The sequence below is a fragment of the Myripristis murdjan genome, chromosome 9, assembly GCF_902150065.1.
Source record: "Myripristis murdjan chromosome 9, fMyrMur1.1, whole genome shotgun sequence".
Classification (NCBI taxonomy): domain Eukaryota; kingdom Metazoa; phylum Chordata; class Actinopteri; order Holocentriformes; family Holocentridae; genus Myripristis; species Myripristis murdjan.
The window spans coordinates 26,944,863-26,954,997 of NC_043988.1; positions in this window are offsets into that span (position 1 = coordinate 26,944,863).

Consider the following 10,135-nt stretch of genomic DNA (forward strand, 5'->3'; position numbering starts at 1 on the left):
CAGGCTGGATTGGCTGTGAATGATGCACTTCAGGTAGTGATCCAAATGGGGATGTAAAGTGTTTTGTACAAGAGCCAAGTGCTTCACTGAACTGTCGCGATCATGTTTGCTGTGTGTGTACTTGAATTTAATGAAGAAAGGAATGAAGTATTTTGGCTTCAGGTGACACTTGACCAGTTGTGTGTTTACATAAGAAGTGTGTGTGTGTTTCCCAGTGCTCCAGCATGAGAGAAGTGGGTGCTGCTCATACAGTGTGACTATAAAAAGCGAGCCTCAAAGGTCTTTGATCATCATCAGTGCATTGTCTAAATCTTTAATTGTGCACTGGGGGTTGCAGCGTATGTGGATGTTGTGGTATAAGTGTGTGTGTGTGTGCGCTGTATGCTCAGCCCGTCTGTGCGTCTTACCGGAGCCAGGGAACAGCTGAGCCGGAGCATGTTTGTCCTGACCACAATGATCTGAGTCCTTGGCAGGATCCCTTTTGTTTGTGGCCCAAGGCAACAAGCAGAAGACAGCATCAATAAAACAGAAATACAACCACTTTTATGGCACAGTTGAGAAGAACCCATTATTTGCAATGAAAACGTCACCATTTACAAAATCTCTGTCCAGCGAGCGGCACTTTATTCAACTTAATGTCAACTTTTATAGCTGATTTACCCTATTCGCCACAACAGCGCCGCCAGAGGTGTGACTCGTGCTGTAGAATATCAGGGGATTAACTCACAGACTGTGACATAACCCTTTTAGAGGGGGGAGGGATCAGGGGGCCCTGGGTGATCTTCTTTTCCTTTTTTTTTTTTCTTTTACAAATACATCACTGTGAGATTGCATCAACAAAAACCTTCCTGGGGAAAATCTGAACAATTAAATGAAAAAGGTCATGTTCTTTCAGTTGCAGTTGAAGATGCTCTTCAGAATAACGTTTATGGGAGATGATTTACCCAATTTCCCCTCAGGGATCAATAAAGTAGGCTGCTTCTGATTCTGATTCTGATTCTGACTGTTAAGTGTGTGTGTGTGTGTGTATCACAGTGGTTGAAATTGCAGCATTGTTAGCCTCACTAGCCTGGAGAACTGCCTTTCAGAACAGGCTGCCTCATCTGATGGCTGATTCGAAGTGTCTGGTGTTGCCTAATGCAGAAAAGACCCCTTGCTCTAGTCCAGTAACCTGGGTCAAAGCCACGCGGGCTCACCACCGCCCCTCAAGCTGCATTTTGGTGACGGGCAAACAAAGGAGGAAGAGCTGAACCGATTATAAAAGTTCCAGTTTTGTTGAAGTGCGTTACAAAGAAGAATTCAGTCAAAAAAGTTGTGATAATGTCCATATCACCCAGACCTACAACTCTTAGTTAGGTAGGCTACGTACTTGTAATATGTGTATGTAATGTGTGCGTGTGTGTGTGTGAGGGTATATAAACATATGTGTGAATGTGGGCTGATCTAAGGATTAACCTTTGCTTGGCCTCCCCCTTCCCCTCACCCTGTCCCGCCCAAAACGGATAAGTAAATGTGTGGTGTGTGTGTGTGTGTGTGTGTAAGCATGCATATGTGCACGTTTCATCGGTGTAAGTTTATGTTAATCCATGTACTTAGCGTCGCTGTGAACCGTGCTCTGTTTATTCATACATGTGTGCACTGTGTCATGTCTGCTGGTTCTGCTGGTGCTCTGCATTAGCGTCCGGGTGGAAATGACCGCCGGCAGCCAGATGAACGCTTATAAAATTTGTCTCTGGCTGGTAACACAATGTACTCATCATCATTTGAAGGCCCTGATCTGCTTTAAAAATCGAATTGTCTGATTAAACACTGACAGAATTTTGAATTTAAGTTTTGGATGTCATCTCGATGAATAGATTCTGTATGTATGTATATATCTATATAGATATAATCTTTATATTTATAGATAAATAGATATGTAGATATAGTTTTATGCGGGTCAGGAGTCCATGTTGGGAACAAAAGAGGCGGTACACGTTTGCAGAAATGTCATCTGGACCTAACACACCTACAGTACTGATCAGTATCAAAAGTATTCGACCGGTGTAATAAAAGAAACGGTAGTGAAAACGGGAGCGAGCAGCCAGCCAGGAACACCGGAAACCGAAATATTGCTGTTGACCCTAGAGGATAAATCACTGTCAGACGACAGCTGATGGGTTCTGAGACTGGGGATGCCGCGCTGAGACATGAGTGATGACCAGATGATGGGCTGGACTACAGTCAATGTGGGTCAATGCCACCGTGCTGGCAGTGAGCACGAAAAGGAAGGAGAATCGATTGGGACACTGGAAAATGCGCAAAAACACGCGGATGTATAGAGGCAAATACAGGGGAAAAAGATGCAGAGGGAGAGAGGAGGGTGAGTCAGGGTCAAGGAGTGAGGACAGAGGAAGAAGGGAGGAGAGGTGGAAAGAGCGAGGGAGGTTTATTTCCTGTCCTCTATGAACAGGCAGCATATTTTTCTGGAACATTCCATCCTCTGAGCCAGCCCAGGCTGTCACCGGGACTCAGGGTGCCACACTCCTCCCCATCCCTCTCTCCCTTCCTGTTGCACTCTGTCCGTCTTTCTGTCTATCTCTATCTGCATCTGTCTCTCTATCTCCGTGTTCCTCCTCTCTTTCGGCCGTACCTTGCCTAGGCAAAAAGTAAGGTAATTGTAGACTTTCAGGAAAACACGGGCTGTCTGCATTTTGTCCAGACTTTCCTAACCAGACGCTGAAACACTGGACAGCTGGGGACGGGAAGATAAAGATAGATTAGAAGATGATAATTAACCCCCGCAGCTCTGGGTATATGGATGGATGGATAAAGGTATGAAAATAATAGTTAATCCTCAGCTGCAGTCGGATGGGTGGATGTGTACAGAAAGGGAGTAGTTTACAAACATTTATGTGGGTGAGTTTGATGGATGTAGACTGGAAAACATTAGTTAATACACAGCAGCGGGGTGATTATTAATAGGAATATGGTTAATTAGATTAGACAGAACTTTAATGATCTCTGTGGGGAAATTTAGTCCGAACAACAGCAGAAAAATGGGATACAACCCAGAAAATGTGATATAAATAACTAGAGACCAAATTACAGTATGTAACACAGCCAACAGTTTCAGCACTTGAAATACAGTCAAACCACGGTGATAGATGAATGGTGGAAGGAGAGAAATATGAGGAGGATGGAAAATAAACACAATATAGATTTTTTTTTCCCTATCAAAAATGTTTGTTTAGCTAATTTGCTTGGATGACTAGAGCATAAATTACACCCATACCCACTTACACACACATACACACACACGTTTTTTGGGACAGTTTAGTCAAATGCTAATGCTTGAAGAGGCTTGTCTCTTTTTTTTTGAGCTTTGTTAGCCTGTTAAACACCACACACAGCTGGTCAAACACACTCTCCTAAAGTTCATTCCACAGGATTATTATAGTCCCTCAGAACTGTAAAAGATACACTGGGAAACCTCCCACAGCCACCAGCTGAATGATGGTTAAATTTTGGTTGCGGCTGTTAAGGTTATACTCAGGGACGGACTTACCATTAGGCTAAACTAGGCGGTTGCTTAGGGCCCCAAGTTCCTGAGGGCCCCATAAAACTCCTCATACACTTATGGTTAGTACAGTTATTACTTATTTGCACACATTAATTATGTTTTTGATTAAAATCCTTTCGCTAAAATGCCAGCAGAATGCTTATCGTATTACGTGTGTCTCGGGGCCCCTGTTTTGTGTGTTGTCTTCTCATTTCAGAGGGCCCCATGCCTGGCTTTGCCTTGGGCCCCAAATTTCTTAAATCCGCCACTGGTTATACTTGTACCCCGATCACACTGATAGGTGCGGCAGCTAGATAGATAGATAGATAGATAGATAGATAGATAGATAGATAGATACTTTATTCATCCCAAAGGAAATTCACAGTTTTTCAGCAGTATCCACAGATTACAGATTAAATAAATAAAAAATAAAGAATAAGATCTAAGTACAACACACTAGAGATCTAGGTACAACAGTGTGCAAAAAACAATGTGTCAGTGCGTTTTAATAGCACTGACAATGGGTGGCGAGACATGTTTCTTCGAAAAATGTGTATTTATTACTTTGGTCGTTAAAAGGTATGGTTGGGGAGTAATTGTTGTGACACAGATTATGGATCAGCTCTGTTTGTGTATTCATCCATCCATAACCTACCGTATGGTGGAAGCATAGGCGGAAATCCCGGGGGGGTCGAGGGGGGACAAGACCCCTCCATCCATAAAGTTGCCCCCCCCCCCCAGAAAAAACACTGTTAACACTAATGAATAATTTTGAATAATATAGTAAAATTCAATGAAAGCACAATGCAAGCGGTGCTAATTATAAATGTAAAATAGTGTGTTTTTAAGTGTTAAAAAGTTATGACCTCCCCCATGCCTCACAGTGGTTTGGTCCGCATCCTGCTGCCGGCAGAGCGGCAGCTCGGTAACTTTCAGTCTGTCAGCCTGAGAGGCAGCAGTCCGATGACAACTAGCAAAACCTCCTCAAGTGAAAGCCAGTGAGTCATTTATCACACCACTTGTTCACCAAGCACAAGGTTGTAATATGAAAAGCGATATTTCCCCCTGCTTGGTTCAAAACCTGCCTCTTTCAGCTCTCTGTTTAAGCTAACAGCTAATGATTGTTTCCAAGCTGAAGCGAGTGCAGGACAGTGAGGGAGAGAGAGGACAGACCACAGGAGGAGCAAATACTGAGCTTTTTATTCTTTTAAAGAGTCTGTCAGGATATTAATGTCAGAAATAGTTCATATTTTACTGATATTTTGAGTTTGTCTCTAGATAGATATCTATTTTTTTGCATTTTAAGTTTCATTATTTTGTGGCATAGTTTCATTTCATTTTCTTATTTAATCTAAAAGGGAGAGTGTACAGCTTAAACATATACTGTATGTCACTATTTAACGCCATATCTTGCTTTGTTTTTTGTTGACACTACAGTAAATATGTTTTTTGAAGAATAGTTTGATGTAGTTGGATTATTCAAGGTATTTCCTCTAGTTTTAGAGCTTATTTTGAGTTTCTAGTTCCTGTAAAGCTACTTTGATGGACTGTAGTGGAAATAGAACAGTGAGCAAAGAAATTTGGTTAGAGGATTATTGCTTTTAATAGCATTATTTAAAACATATGAACGTGGTGAAGGCTCAACACTGTACGGCAAGTTTCAAAGGAGCGTGAGAGAGAAAGAGGGAGGTATAATCGTGCCAGACAGCAATTTTTTCATGTCCCCCCCAACAATTACTCTCTGAAATTTTGCTGTTTATTCATGAATGAATGAATGAGGATTTTCGCCCCTGGGTGGATGCTAGTTACGTGATTTAACAGAAACTTAAGGGAGAATTTCCGGGAATGATGCATGTCATTTCTTTATTTTTTTTCAAAATTGCACATATTAACCTTTCTCAAATGGGTCAAAATGTTAATTTTGGACACTGATTGTACTGTAGCATTTGTAGACGTCCCTTCTCGTGAATTTGTCTTGTCTTCACCCCATGTTTATATTGCAGAAACAAGTAGCTATTATAACACAAAACTCAAGTGTCTATCAAGTCAGGACGTCGTTCCTTGTAATTTCAAACATCTTGAGGACGGAGCCAAAGAGACTCTGAGCACGCGGTCAAGAGCGGGACACATGCAAAGGTCAGATCTCCATTCATCTGTTAGTTTTCACTGTGGATGTGAAAGTTCCTTCTAAATATCCAAGCTTTCAGCACCCGGGCCGGAAGTCAAATGTTTGGCTGCTGTCCCCTCTGGTTACACCTGCCAGAGAGAGGCAGCGCTGTTAAACAAACACACACACACACACACACACTTACACTTCTCTACACTTCTATACTAACACATACTTTCATGCTACCACAGACCAACACGCCCCTGGACATACCAACACGCATACAAACGCAACACACATGGGGGGGCCGTGCCTCTTTAAACACACCCGCCCCCTCCCCAACACACACACACACATGCACACTTTCCGTTCCCACCCTTCCTCCACCTTCCCCTCCCCTTCTTTTGTTCCCTCTCTCTCTTGAGGAGAGTGAATCGAAGCGTGTTGGCGGTGTTCAAAACCGGCCTTTTGACAGGTGTGAATAACTGAGTTCCGAATTGAGTTTCTGGGGCTGGCGGATTCGAATCAGAGCTCCTCAGTTTTGAAAGGGTGTGGATACGCAGAGCGGGTGGGTTAAAAACTCCCGAAGCGTAGCTGGTGTCACGTTCAGAGGCCTAGAAAAACAAGGGGTGTGTGCCTGTTTGTGTGCATGTGTGTGTGTGTGTGTGTGTGTGTGCAGGACAGAGCTTGACATACCATTGCTGACAATCCAACCAAACCCTAGAAATATGGATATCAAAACAAACACTGCCATGCTCTCAAGCAGGATTGCCACAATGCGTGTGTTGGATGGAATGTGAGTGTGTGTGTGTGTGTGTGTGTGTGTGTGTGTGTGTGTGTGTGTGTGTGTGTGTGTGTCTTTTCAATGCTTCTTGCTCTTCAGCTGCACTCGGAGCGTCCTTGAATAAAGGAGGGCCTTCAAGGGGAAGACACACCCCTTTTCTTCCAAATATGGGAAAGGAACATGGGCTCTTAAAGAGACACGGGGCGTGTGTCTGTGTGTGCATGTGTGCATGTGTGCATATGTGTGTATGTGTGTGTATGCGTGTGTTGGAATGCAAGAACCTACATAGCAGTGCTGCTGGCGAGCGAAAAAAACGTGCCCTGTGCTATAGATTTACCCACTGGAGCTTTGCTGTAGAGGCTTTTTGAAGAGGATGGACATTTTTTCTTCTCCATCAGAGCAGAAACTGTCTGTTCGTCTTTCCTTCTACTTGTTTACGGTTCTCTTCCTCTCTTTCGATGGCACTTTCTCTCAACTCTGCCTTGTTCATTCTCGCTCTCATGAATTCTTTATTCCATCTGTTTCTCTCTCATGTTCTTTGCCCCTCGTGATCTTTCTCTCTTTCTTCTTCTCTCTTCCATACCCCTCACTCCCCTGCAAACCCCCTCTCCACTCACTATTTTTATAGACACACACACACATGCACATACATACACACCAAAGCAAGTGTGACATCCTCCCAGATGCAAAACCACACACTATATGTTTGTCTCTACATACACACATGCTTGCGCACAGGTTAAGTGTCAATCTAACAGCATCACAACAAGAGCTGGAAACCTTTTTTTCGTGCACCGACTGCAGTGGCTAATAAATCCTGAATGCTTTCAGCTACTTATACTTATACCTGCTTGTGTGGTTAGTCAAGTAGACAAACTTAAAAGCCGTAGCCAAACACTTTGCCTCCTGGCGGCCTGGTTGCAATGCCTGATCTTGTCTAAAACCCAGCAGGCTGAGTGCTACTGTGTACATGCATAAGTGAGCCTTCAGAATGCTGTTGGGAACCCATTTGACAGGTGTAAGTCGGCTTTTCTAAATTTTTGCCATGCAAGAGAGACAAAGAATGTTGTGAACATCTGCTTTCCTAAGTTTTCCGCCTTGTTTTACAGCAGTGCTTCTCACTTTTCTCGTGTTATGACCAGTGTTTGGGATGTTACTCTTAAAATGTAATACATTACCTATTACTCCTTATTTAAAGTATCATTACTTTGGAAATGTGTTCTGTACAAAGCAACTTGTTGTGTTACTCGCTATATTACAATAACAATTTTACTCAAACTAAATTTAAACTAATGTTGAGTTATGCTGATAAGTCCAAATGATAAAGTCTAAAATGATAAACAATCCACTGACATTGTTATTGTTGTAGTGGAGCAAAAGAGGAAAAACATGCACCCAAAGCAACAAGAAGAGATGTAGAGAAGCTGACATTTTTTTCCGTGCTCTCTTTAAATCATTCAGGCTTTGAATTCAGATAGGGAAATTGTGACTATTAATGCCAGTATTGCAGTAACTGTAGAGATAATACTCCATTTTATACAGTAACTTGTTACATTATAAGTAATACTGTTACTGCTGCTAATACTATTAACGCTGCTTATGACCATTTAAAACAAAGCCATGCTTTACATCTTGTCTTGGAGGTGAGCAATTCAACAGTCCTCAGGTTGTTTCATTTGATTACAAGAAAGAACGGAAAAAGAGAGAGAAAAAAAACTTTTTTCCAATCCCATAAATAATCTTGTAATCTCGCCAAAGTATCCTGCAGCCTCCAGGTTGAGGGCTGTATTTTTAGAGGCAGCGAGACAGACAGACAGACAGAAACACAGAGCTGGAAATCCAGAAGGCCAGTTCACACGTCATAAGACAAATCTCGTCCCACAGTGTCGTACGACATCTGATAGTCCTGGATGTTTATACTCAGTACACACTGGTGTATTGTGCCGGTGTATTGTACCAGTGTGACATTACATGTTTGAAGTGGGATTTGTCTGGAGCCACCGCACCACGGCCCAGGAGCTGAGACATTTCTCCTCAACTTGAATCATAGAGGTCAGGGTATTTCCACACCTCCTCTGCCAGCCTCTTCTCAAAACCAGCCATGACTACAGTTACAGTAGCAACAATAACACACATACACACACACACAAAAAAAAACTTTTACAGAAATTACAGAAGTGTAGACTATTAGTTTGCTTCTCCATGGCAGCAAGAATAGTCGGTGCTCCCGGGCCAAAGTCAACCAGTCAAATCTATGTGACAAATCATGACACGTGTCTGTGCTGTTTAAGTTGCCAGAAAGTGCATGATGTGCGTTTTATGTCTTGCAAGATGTTTGAAATTACATCCGAATGGCAAAATGGTACTGTAGTTGTAGTTGCCTTCCAGGGTAATGAATTAACTCGGAGGGAGACGGTGCTTGAGATGTAAAAAGACAGATAGACTGACGAGGAGGGGAGCGATCAATGGTTTGGCCTGACATGTCTCAACCTGCACAGATCTGATAACAGGTCAGCTGCGGTTCCATAAACAAGGGAAATGCACAGGCAGAAGGGCGTGTGTGTGTGTGTGTGTGTCAACTTTGTGTCCTTGCAGTATGTTTTGCATACAGTGTTTAACTTGTGTAATCTCCGCCGACAATGTATATGTGACACACACAGAGAGAGAGAGAGAGAGAGAGAGAGAGAAAGATGCACTTGCAAGCACTGTGTGTACTTTAACCGCACCACACTGTCTGAAATAGCTCCTGCCTAGTCAACATGCTGTTCCTTTTTAGCTCACAGATGGTAAAATACACACACAGATACATGCATACACACACACACACACACACACACACAGGAAGTGCAGCATGCTCCTGGTGCTCAGCTGATAAAGTTTTTCACTTGCACTTCATTCTCTGCACCGCAACCTCAGATAAGCCCTCTGCCCCTAGAAAAAAAAAAAAAAAAAAAACCTTGTGAGTGTATGTGTGGGTGTGGGTGTGTGTAGACACTGTGTAGTGTTTATGCTACACGTGCAGTGCCTGTGTGTATGTGTGTGTGTGTGTGTGTGTGTGTGTGTGTGTGTGTGTGTGTGAGGGAGGGAGGGATTACAGAGGTCTGAGGTGTGTATTTGCATTTTCACTCTCCCAGAGATCAACTCCTTCACTGCCAGTGTTCTTTAACTTACACACACACACAAGCATTATGGGAAGAGATTACACATGTTTAGCACTGTACACAACACACACTTGAAGTTGTCAAGGACACACACACACATACACACACACACACACTCACACACCCACACTCACACACACACTGTTTTGGAAAGTGCTCTTTGGTCTTTTTCTCTGTCTCTAGTACTTCTGCAAAAACAGGCCTAACAGGAGCAGGTGGGCGGGGTTTCCGCTTCCCCCTCCCTCTTCCCTTGCACTCCCTCCCCCCCGCCAATCGGTGTCTCAGCCACTACAGCTGACCCCCCCCTCCGTCCAATCAGCTGGCAGCGCCCCTCCTCCCCTCGCTCCCTGCTCCCCCCCCCCTCCCGTGTATGCCTTCACTGCTGAGTGAGCAAAGCACGCCTCGCTCTATCAGCTGAGAGGAAACCGACTGAAAAAAACACACAGAGAGACAGAGAGAGAGAGAGCGAGAGAGAGAGAGAGAGAAAGAGAGAGAGGGTAGGACAAGGGTTGAAAGACGTGAGGAGAGGCCTGGGGATAGAC